This window comes from Eriocheir sinensis, chromosome 11 (genome assembly GCF_024679095.1).
Source record: "Eriocheir sinensis breed Jianghai 21 chromosome 11, ASM2467909v1, whole genome shotgun sequence".
NCBI lineage: Eukaryota > Metazoa > Arthropoda > Malacostraca > Decapoda > Varunidae > Eriocheir > Eriocheir sinensis.
The window spans coordinates 23,960,632-23,972,350 of NC_066519.1; the positions used below are offsets into that span (position 1 = coordinate 23,960,632).

The window sequence follows — 11,719 nt, forward strand, 5'->3', positions numbered from 1 at the left end:
AATTGTGGACCTCTTGTCCTTGCCAAGTCCTCAACATACCCAAGCTGTTCAGCGACATCGTTATTTTCTCCAGTTATGGTAATTTGAAGCTATTTTCATTATACAGAATAAAAAGACATTGGTACATTACAGAACACGAGTTTATCCTCTTGATAGATATAGATAGATAAAGACAGATATAGATGGGTATAGCTGGACAGTTAGATAAATAGGCAGATAGATGGATAGATAGGTAGACAGATAGATAGTTAGATAGATAGAGAGAGACAGACAGACAGAGAGCCAGATAGATCAATCGACAGATAAAGTGAGATAGAGTAAGAGTTAATAGAAACCAAGGGAGAATAACGTTAGCTCTAGAGGAGGAGGAGGAGGAGGAGGAGGAGGAGGAGGAGGATTAAGATAAACCTGAATTGTAGCAAGGGAGGAAAAGTCTTCACTTGGAGAGAAATATTCTTCCAGGTACAAGAGAGAGAGAGAGAGAGAGAGAACAGCTTTTTCTCTTAACTTTTCTCTCTCTTCTGCTTCCTTCCCCCTCTTCCTCCCTCCCTCCTCCCTTTTCCTCCCTCCTCCCGTCTTCCGTCCTCTCCGTTCCTCTGAATATGAAATGAGAACACTATCTTTTACTCTCTCTCTCTCTCTCTCTCTCTCTCTCTCTCTCTCTCTCTCTCTCTCTCTCTCTCTCTCTCTCTCTCTCTCTCTCTCTCTCTCTCTCTCTCTCTCTCTCTCTCTCTCTCTTTTACTACCTCCATTACTCTCTTAATTTATAACACATGGTCGCTTACTTCTACAGTCTTGAGAGAGAGTGAGAGGAGCCATTAACTGTCTTTCACTCTAAATCAGTAGGATGTTTTTAGCTTTTTTTTCTTACCTTTCTTTTTACTTTTTTTTTTTTACTTTTCCTCTTCGATGTTTTACGATCCTCACTTGCGCTTAAATCCTCCTCCTCCTCCTCCTCCTCCTCCTCCTCCTCCTCCTCCTCCTCCTCCTCTGCCTCTTCTCTTCCTCCTCCTTCTGCAAGAAACATCGCTGAAATTTTTCCTCGAAAGTTGGGTCAAGGGAAGGAGAGAGAGAGAGAGAGAGAGAGAGAGAGAGAGAGAGAGCAAGAAAGACAGACGTGAGAAAGTAACTTGTCTCGTCCTCGTAGTAAAAGTTCTTAAACCACGGCGCCTGTACCTGTGGCGGGTCAGACAAGGGAAGGTTCAGTCAGCGATATATAGGTAAAGGTAGAGTTTGGGGCTTACGTCATAGCTGCGCGTAGCCTCGGCGTTCAGTTCCGGTGCATTAGCGCTTGACCCTGTAGTAAGAACCCGGGCCCGCTGATTCCTAGGTAGGCACGCTAACCACTACGCCACAAAGGAACCGCGGAAGCAGCTAATTTAATCTGTTCAGCGTTCACTTTACGTTTCTTTCTTAGTTTATGGATATGTTAGTGGCTCCCTCCTCCTCCTCCTCCTCTTCTTGGTAGAGGAGAGAAGACAGGGACTCTAGTTAGGGAGGAAAAGGAAGATCGGAGACAAGGAATAATGATCGATTCTGTTTACGTTGAGGAAAAGTGAAAAATGATAGAGGAGAGGGAAAGGGAGGAAAAGGAAGATTGGGAACAAGGGACTAAGATCGGCTCTGTTTACGTTGAGGACAAGAGAAAAATGGTAGAGGAGAGAAGACAAGGACTCTAGTTATGAAGGAAAAGAAAGATCAGGGACAAGGGACTAAGATCGGTTTTGTTTACGTTGAGAACAAGGGAGAAATGGTAGAGGAGAGAAGACACTCTAGTTAGGGAGGAAAAGTAAGATTGGGAACAAGGGACTAAGGTCGGTTCTGTTTACGTTGAGGACAAGAGAGAAATGGTAGAGAAGACAGGGACTCTAGTTAGTAAGGAAAAGGAAGATCGGAGACAGCGGACTATGATAGCGATTTTGTTTACGCTGAGGACAAGGGAGAAATAATAGAGGGTAGGAAAAGGGGACTCTAGTTAGTAAGGAAAAGGAAGAGCGGAGACAGCGGACTATGATAGCGATTTTGTTTACGCTGATGACATGGGAGAAATGATAGAGGGCGGGAAAAGGGGACTCTAGTTATTAAGAAATTCCTAAACATTTCGACGCCCAAGCACACCTATAGTGAAACCAAATTGTCGAGTCCGTTTTGGCGTTGGCTCCCGCGGGTCCATTTCTCCCCTCTGCTCTGCCACGGTTCCAACACCTATTTTTTTCCTCTCATATGTTAACTATAGCTTACATATGAGAGGAAGAGATAGGTGTTGGGACTGTGTGGCAGAGCAGAGGGGAGGAAAGGACCCGCGGAAGCCTACGCCAGACCGGCCTCGACAATTTGGAAGACAATAATTGACAAGGTTTCGTAGGTGTTTTCGGCATTCCCAGAGGCAACGACGTAACGTAAGAAAAAGGCGATCGAGGCGTTTGTTTCTTGTGCCTAAAAGTTAATTTAGCCTCGGCAGGAATCGAACCTGCGACCCCCGGCGAGTTCGGTATCCCGATTGCCGTTGCTCTACCAACTGAGCTACGAGGCACGTGAGTCACTGTCACGAACAATACAGATAAGTAGTCATGGTGAGCCGGGCGTCAGAGTTTCCGTTATCAACATGCACGCTCTGCTACCCTACCTCCCGTCCCCGTCCCCGCCTGTACAGCTCCCCAGCTCCCACTGTATCCCTGCTTCATATAGTACAGCACCTCCCCTTCCACCCCTGCCTCCGTACACTATAGACCTACCCGCACCCTAGAAAGAATCTCGTTTTATCCTTCTGGTGGGCTCCAACTTGGGGTCATTCTTAAACACCGGCGCACAAACACACATATTTTACACTGTTTTCGTAGGAGTTTTAGGCATTTCCTGGGCTAGTTTAATGACTCTGGTGATAGTTTGACCCCTATTATGTACCAGGAACGTGAAAAAAACACTCATGAAGACCCAATTAATCTCCCTTTCGGCCTTTGGAAATAGCTGACGTTAGAGGTGGAAGCGTCTGGCAATTATCAGAAGTTGCTGGGATATCCATGGACTGCTTTGTGATCCCAGTGATAGTTTTACCCGAATTCTGCGTAGTTTTACCCGACTTTCTGCGTAGTTTTACCTGACTTTCTGCGTAGTTTTACCCGACTTTCTGCGTAGTTTTACCCGACTTTCTGCGTAGTTTAACCCGACTTCTGCGTAGTTTTACCCGACTTTCTGCGTAGTTTAACCCGACTTCTGCGTAGTTTTACCCGAGAGGGGAGAGAGGTCAGTTTCGAGAGGGGAGAGAGGTCAGTTTCGGGAGGGGAGAGAGGTCAGTTTCGAGAGGGGAAAGAGGTCAGTTTCGGGAGGGGAGAGAGGTCAGTTTCGAGAGGGGAGAGAGCTCAGTTTCGGGTGGGGAGAGAGGTCAGTTTCGGGAGGGGAGAGAGGTCAGTTTCGGGAGGGGAGAGAGGTCAGTTTCGGGAGGGGAGAGAGATCAGTTTCGGGAGGGGAGAGAGGTCAGTTTAGGGAGGGGAGAGAGGTCAGTTTCAGGAGGGGAGAGAGGTCAGTTTCGGGTGGGGAGAGAGGTCACTTTCGGGAGGGGAGAGAGGTCAGTTTCGGGAGGGGAGAGATGCGTGCAGTCCCCTCGTGACACACAGCCATCGTCGCTGTGTAAAGTACTGTTTTTCAGTGCTCCAAACTCCCAGTCCAGAGCCTGTAAGACTCGTGTGCTGAAGGGCCTTGACCTGACAGCACGTAGCAAGGGCACAGCATCGTGAGGAGCTGATATTTACTCTGTCAGGATAATTTTAATCTCCGGATCATACCTCTGAAGCATGCACTCAAGAAGCCATGCTTATAGAGGAGGACTGCAAACACTAAGCAACATTCAGCTAACTGTAAGGCAAGAAAAAGGCGATCGAGGCGCTAGTTTCTTGTGCCTAAAAGTGTAGCCCCGGCAGGAATCGAACCTGCGACCACCGGCAAGTGCAATTGTATTGCGGACCGTTGCTCTACCAACTGAGCTACGGGGCATGTGAGATACTGTTGCATTCAATACAGATAAGTAGTCATGGTGAGCCCGAAGCGATATCGACACGCTCTGCTACCCTACCCCCCGTCCACCGCCTGTACAGCCCCTTCCCTGCCCCCACTGCCACCCTGCTCCAAGTACTGCCCCTACCCTGCTCCTAGTACAGCCCCTTCCCTGCCCCCACTACCTCCCTGCCCCTAGTAGAGCACTACCCTGCTCCTAGTACAGCCCCTGCTCAGCCCCTACTGCCTCCCTGCTCCTAGTACAGCCCTACCCTGCCCCTACTGCCTCCCCGTTCCTAGTACAGCCCTACCCTGCCCCCACTGCCTCCCTGCTCCTGATACAGCCCTTCCCTGCCCCCACTGCCTCCCTGCTCCTAGTACAGCCCTACCCTGCCCCTACTGCCTCCCTGCTCCTAGTACAGCCCTTCCCTGCCCCCACTGTCTCCCCGCTCCTAGTACAGCCCTTCCCTGCCCCCACTGCCTCCCCGCTCCTAGTAGAGCCTTACCCTGCCCCCACTACCTCCCTGCTCCTAGTACAGCCCTTCCCTGCCCCCACTGCCTCCCTGCTCCTGATACAGCCCTTCCCTGTCCCCAGTACAGCCCTTCCCTGCCTCCACTACCTCCCTGCTCCTGATACAGCCCTTCCCTGTCCCCAGTACAGCCCTTCCCTGCCTCCACTACCTCCCTGCTCCTGATACAGCCCTTCCCTGTCCCCACTACCTCCCTGCTCCTGATACAGCCCTTCCCTGTCCCCAGTACAGCCCTTCCCTGCCCCCACTGCCTCCCTGCTCCTGATACAGCCCTTCCCTGTCCCCACTACCTCCCTGCTCCTAGTACAGCCCTTCCCTGCCCCCACTGCCTCCCTGCTCCTGATACAGCCCTTCCCTGTCCCCACTGCCTCCCTGCTCCTGATACAGCCCTTCCCTGTCCCCACTACCTCCCTGCTCCTAGTACAGCCCTTCCCTGCCTCCACTGCCTCCCTGCTCCTGATACAGCCCTTCCCTGTCCCCACTACCTCCCTGCTCCTAGTACAGCCCTTCCCTGCCTCCACTGCCTCCCTGCTCCTGATACAGCCCTTCCCTGCCCCCACTGCCTCCCTGCTCCTAGTACAGCCCTTCCCTGCCCCCACTGCCTCCCCGCTCCTAGTACAGCCCTACCCTGCCCCCACTACCTCCCTGCTCCTAGTACAGCCCTTCCCTGCCCCCACTACCTCCCCGCTGCTAGTAATGCCCTACCCTGCCCCTACTACCTCCCCGCTGCTAGTACAACCCCTCCCCTGCCCCTACTGCCTCCCCGTTCCTAGTACAGCCCTACCCTGCCCCTACTGCCTTTACGCTGCTAGTACAGCCCCTCCCCTGCCCCTACTACCTCCCCGCTGCTAGTACAGCCCCTCCCCTGCCCCTACTGCCTCCCTGCTCCTAGTACAGCCCTACCCTGCCCCTACTACCTCCCCGCAGCTAGTACAGCCCTACCCTGCCCCTACTACCTCCCTACCCTGCCCCTACTACCTCCCCGCTGCTAGTACAGCCCTACCCTGCCCCTACTGCCCATATTCCACCGATCTTAATTTTCCAGTATCTCATTAAAATGTTCAAACAGACCTTCAGTTTCATGCTGAATGACCGCAGTTTGCTGATAACACCAATCTATCTAGTAAAGTGGCCAAAGTGAGACACGTATAGCGAGGCTAGACGTCAGGATGTCAATCGAGTTGGTGCCACTGGTTTTGTTACTTTGAAGTTGGCGCCACCGGTTATGTGACTTTTTGGTGAATCTTTGGACCTTGTCCAGTCACTTTCAAGGCATTTGGAACACTCTTCCTTCGGAGAAGATTCTCACGAGCACATTCCCTTCGTGACACACAGCCATCGTCGCTGTGTAAAGTACTGTTTTTCAGTGCTCCAAACTCCCAGTCCAGAGCCTGTAAGACTCGTGTGCTGAAGGGCCTTGACCTGACAGCACGTAGCAAGGGCACAGCATCGTGAGGAGCTGATATTTACTCTGTCAGGATAATTTTAATCTCCGGATCATACCTCTGAAGCATGCACTCAAGAAGCCATGCTTATAGAGGAGGACTGCAAACACTAAGCAACATTCAGCTAACTGTAAGGCAAGAAAAAGGCGATCGAGGCGCTAGTTTCTTGTGCCTAAAAGTGTAGCCCCGGCAGGAATCGAACCTGCGACCACCGGCAAGTGCAATTGTATTGCGGACCGTTGCTCTACCAACTGAGCTACGGGGCATGTGAGATACTGTTGCATTCAATACAGATAAGTAGTCATGGTGAGCCCGAAGCGATATCGACACGCTCTGCTACCCTACCTCCCGTCCACCGCCTGTACAGCCCCTTCCCTGCCCCCACTGCCACCCTGCTCCAAGTACTGCCCCTACCCTGCTCCTAGTACAGCCCCTTCCCTGCCCCCACTACCTCCCTGCCCCTAGTAGAGCACTACCCTGCTCCTAGTACAGCCCCTGCTCAGCCCCTACTGCCTCCCTGCTCCTAGTACAGCCCTACCCTGCCCCTACTGCCTCCCCGTTCCTAGTACAGCCCCTACCCTGCCCCCACTGCCTCCCTGCTCCTGATACAGCCCTTCCCTGCCCCCACTGCCTCCCTGCTCCTAGTACAGCCCCTGCTCAGCTCCTACTGCCTCCCTGCTCCTAGTACAGCCCCTACCCTGCCCCTACTGCCTCCCCGCTCCTAGTACAGCCCCTACCCTGCCCCTACTGCCTCCCCGCTCCTAGTACAGCCCCTACCCTGCCCCTACTGCCTCCCTGCTCCTAGTACAGCCCCTACTGCCTCCCTGCTCCTAGTACAGCCCCTACCCTGCCCCTACTGCCTCCCTGCTCCTAGTACAGCCCTACCCTGCCCCTACTGCCTCCCTGCCCCTAGTACAGCCCTACCATGCCCCTACTGCCTCCCTGCTCCTAGTACAGCCCTACCATGCCCCTACTGCCTCCCTGCTCCTAGTACAGCCCTACCCTGCCCCTACTGCCTCCCTGCTCCTAGTACAGCCCTACCCTGCCCCTATTGTCCTTACTCTTTAATTTCTTTCTCCCTTCTCTTTTTCTTTCTTGCCTTCCTTCCTCTTTCCTTCTTTTGTTTCTTTCTTTAACTTTCCTCCTTGTTTTTTTTTTCTTGCATACCCCCTTCTCTCTCTCTCTCTCTCTCTCTCTCTCTCTCTCTCTCTCTCTCTCTCTCTCTCTCTCTCTCTCTCTCTCTCTCTCTCTCTCTCTCTCTCTCTCTCTCTCTCTCTCTCTCTCTCTCTCTCTCTTTATCTCTTTCTCATTCTTCTCTTTCTCCTATCATTTTTATATCCTTTTCTTCCCTTGCTTTTTCTTCCTCTCTCTACATCATCATCATCATCATCATCATCATCATCATCGTCACCTTGTCTTCATTTTTCATTCTTTCTCTGTTCCATCTTTTTCCATTTTCATTATCTCTCTCCCTCACTTTCTCTCCTTTTTTCTACCTCTTTATTTGCTCCTGTGTCCATATTTTCCTCTCTTCGTTTTTCAGTCTTCTTTTTCATCTTTATTTTATCTCTTTTTACTGATCTCTCTTCTTTCCCTTTAGAAGCATCAACAGCATCTCCTTTCCTTTCCTTTCTTTCCTTTAGTTTTTTTCCTTCATTTCTTCCTTCAGTCAATCGTTCCCTTTTCTTCTAGTTCTTTTCATTCCCTCTACTGATCTCTTTTCTTTCCCCTTATAAGAACCAACAACATATCCTTTCCTATACTTTCTTTCCCTTCATTTCCTTCCTCCTTTTCTCCTTTCTGTCATTGCTATCCTTCCCTTTTCTTTTCTTCCTTTTCTTTCTCTTTTCTGATCTCCTTTCTTTCCCCTTAAAAGAACCAACATCTCCTTTCCTTTCCTTTCTTTCCCTTGATTTTGCCTTTATTTTTTCCTTCCATCAATACTATCCTTCCCTTTTCCTTTCTTCCTTTTCTTTCCCTTTTCTTGTCTCCTTTCTTTTCCCTTAGAATAACCAATAGTATCTCACTTCCTTTCCTTTCTTTCCCTTAATTTTTTCCTTTATTTTTCCTTCTATCAATACCATCTTTCCCTTTTCTTCTCTTCCTTTTCTTTCCCTTTTCTGATCTCCTTTCTTTCCCCTTAGAAGAACCAACAACATCTCCTTTCCTTTCCTTTCTTTTCCTTCATTTCTTTCCTTCTTTTCTTCCCTCCATCATCACTATTGTTTTCTCTTACCTTATGTCATGCCCTTTCTTCTTTGTTACTAATATCACCTACTATTTTACTATTCTTCCCTTTCCCGTTTATTCTCTTCTCTTCTTTCCCCTATTCTCCCTTCGTACCTTCAACAGTATCCTCTTGTTTTTTTTTTCCCTATTCCCCTCCCTCTCTCTCCCCCTTTTCCCTTCCACCTCACACTCCAGCATCCTCTCCTTCTGTTTCCTCTCACTTTCCTCTCCCTTTCAGCATCCTCTTGTTTTTCCTCTCCCCTATGTTCCCTTCCTTCCCTCACCAGTAACCTCCCCTCTTTCCATTATACTCTCTCTCTCTCTCTCTCTCTCTCTCTCTCTCTCTCTCTCTCTCTCTCTCTCTCTCTCTCTCTCTCTCTCTCTCTCTCTCTCTCTCTCTCTCTCTCTCTCTCTCTCTCTCTCTCTCTCTCTCTCTCTCTCTCTCTCTCTCTCTCTCTCTCTCTCTCTCTCTCTTTATTTCTTCTTATTTCCCTTTGTTTCCTCTTATTTCCCTTTATTAACCTAACCAAATTCCTTCCCTTCTCTTCTTTCCTCTCTTTCTTTTGTCTCCCCTTATTATCAGTCTATCTATCCTTCCTTTTTTCTCCCTTTCTCTTTTTTTTCCCTATTTGCTCTTTATTTCCTTCTAATCTAACCAGCATTTTCTCCCCTCCTCTTCTTTCCTCTCATTCTTCTGTTTCCAATCATCATCAATCTCTATATACTTACCCTTTTCTTTTTCTACCCTCTTTCTCTCTCTATCTCCTTTTTTCTACCTATCTCATATCTCCCTTTCGTAACCTAACCAGCATCCTCGCATTTTTCATTCCTCTCACTTTGCTGTCTCCCCTTATCATGAATATCTACCCTTGCCTTTCTTTTCCCCCTCTCTCTTTCTCTATCTCTTTTTCCTTTTTTCCTCTATTTCCCTTTCCTAACCAAACCAGCATCCTTTCCTTCTCTTATTTCCTCTCATTCTTTTTCCCATCATCATCAATCTCTCTATCTATCCTTGCATTTTTCTCCTTCCCCTCCCCATCTCCCTCTATTTTTTCTCAATTTCTCTTACTTCTCTTTTGCAACCTAACCAGCATGCCCTCCTATTCCTTTTCTCTAATCCTTCTTCTGTCTCCCCTTCACTATCAGTCTTTATCTACTCCTGGCTTTTCCTCTCCCCCCCCCTCTCTCTCTCTCTCACGCTCGCTCTCCCTTTCCTCCTCGGTATCCACTCTCCCTCCACCTGAGCGAGCCTCCAATCACGGGCATGTGGGTCGCAGGTGGGTCGCAGGGGAGGGCTTAGTGGCAATACGGTGATAGACAAGGATATATTAAGTCCGGGTCACAGAGCGGGTTCATCCGAGGGGGGAAAGGTGGAAAGAGAGGTGGACGAAATGAAAATATAAAGAGAGAAAGAATGGACAAGTGATATGAAGATGATACGTAGAAGTCGAGGAGAGGAAATCCTGCACGTAAGGAAGATGAAAAAGAAAGAAACGGAAGAAGATGAAAAGCAACAAGCTGAAAAGTCGAAACAAAAGACAAACGATATACAACAAAACAAAATATAAGAGAATGCCAAGAAAAGCAAGCAAGAACAAAAGAGTGAGAAAGAGAAGGCCTGCACGTAAGAAATAGAAAGAAAGACACACAGAGCAAGAGATACAAGAGGGAAAAAAAGGAAATGTGTCACCCTGAGCAGGAAAATGTATCACTTCATATTTTCAGATTTAGCGTGTCATGCGCAGATTTATAACACATCCAGCGAGAGAGAGAGAGAGAGAGAGAGAGAGAGAGAGAGAGAGAGAGAATTTTATTATATACCTATTTTCTTGTCCCGCTCTGCTTGTCTCTTTATCTGTCTGCCTGTCTGTTTGTTTTGTGTGTGTGTGTGTGTGTGTGTGTGTGTGTGTGTGTGTGTGTGTGTGTGTGTGTGTGTCTCATTTTTTAGTTATATTATTAATTAACTCGAATGTTTTTTTTTGCCGTCTTTTTTCATCATATTGATATGATGCCTCGCGAGAATTTGCATACCTAGATATTTTTTCAACTATTTATTTTACTCAGAGTTTTATTTTGCCTTCGAAGATATTAAATGGGAGAAAATGAGTTTTATTATTATTATTATTATTATTATTATTATTATTATTATTATTATTATTATTATTATTATTATTATTATTATTATTATTATTATTATTATTATTATTATTATTATTATTATTATTATTATTACTATTGTTTATTTATTTCATAATTTACCTTCTAACTCAATTACTAATACAATTACTTTTCCTCCTCCTCCTCCTCCTCCTACTACTACTACTACTACTACTACTACTACTACTACTACTACTACTACTACTACCACTACCTCTACTTCTGATTGCATGGTATGGTGACAGATTGCGTGCTGGGAGGAGGAGGAGGAGGAGGAGGAGGAGTTGGAGAAGGAGAAGGAGAAGAAGAAAAAGAAAGAGGTCAAAGATAGCATTAGATAACGAAATTGGGGCAACAAGAGCACACAATTTCGGAGATGATGGAACGGCAAGCGAAGGGAGAGAGAGGGAAGGAAGGGGGGGAGTCAGGGGAGGTGAAATAAGACAGATGACACGGAGGGGAGGAAATGATAAGGGAGGGAGATAGGAAGGGATGGAAAGGGGGGGAGGGGGGAGAGGTAGAGGGAGGGAAGGGATGGAGGGGAATGGAATGATTGAGGGAAAGTGAGTACAAGATTGGCCTGCGCGAATGATGAGGAAGTGAGGCAGAGTGAGATAGAGAGAGATATATAGGATTCTCTCTCTCTCTCTCTCTCTCTCTCTCTCTCTCTCTCTCTCTCTCTCTCTCTCTCTCTCTCTCTCTCTCTCTCTCTCTCTCTCTCTCTCTCTCTCTCTCTCTCTCTCTCTCTCTCTCTCTCACTTTGTTTCTATCTATCTATCTATCTATCTACCTTACTTACCTTACTTACTTACTTATCTACTTACCTACCTACTTACTTATCTACTTACCTACTTACCTCGTTATTTATCTATTTTTCTGTGCCTTTCAATCTATTCATTTACCTATCGGCCTTTATCTATCTATATCTATCTATTTATCTATCTATCTGTCTATCTATCTATCTATCTATCTATCTATCTATATCTATCTGTTTATCTATATATCTATCTATCCATATATCTATCTATCTATCGGTGCCAGGTTCCTCCTCGCGCACCCCCGGCACGCAATAAAGGCTAATATTTCTCCCCGGGGATAATCTAATTCTTTATAATGCCGCTTAAACCGATTCCACTAATCCCTTAAACTCTTAAATTCCTTTCCTTGATGCTGAAAATAATATTACCGACGATGATAATGATGATGATGATGATGATAAGAATACCTTCACGCTTATCTATCTGTTTATCTATCCATCTATCTATCTATCTTAAGTTTGTGGGTCTAACTGTATCTATCTACCTATTTGTCTATTGTCTCAATAAATCAATCAGTCATTTCATTAGTAAAAATCTGTATGTATGTATG

The 11,719-nt window shown here is 47.2% G+C and overlaps 2 non-coding genes across 2 annotated transcripts; both read right to left on the reverse strand.

The window, feature by feature from the left end:
- Nucleotides 1-3,905: 3,905 nt before the first annotated feature.
- On the reverse strand, nucleotides 3,906-3,990 carry Trnac-gca (transfer RNA cysteine (anticodon GCA)). The gene is given in 2 exon segments: nucleotides 3,906-3,941; nucleotides 3,954-3,990. It is a non-coding gene; the product is annotated as a tRNA-Cys (tRNA).
- Nucleotides 3,991-6,146: 2,156 nt separating this feature from the next.
- Trnac-gca (transfer RNA cysteine (anticodon GCA)) lies at nucleotides 6,147-6,231 on the reverse strand. Its single transcript is given in 2 exon segments — nucleotides 6,147-6,182; nucleotides 6,195-6,231. It is a non-coding gene; the product is annotated as a tRNA-Cys (tRNA).
- Nucleotides 6,232-11,719: the final 5,488 nt, after the last annotated feature.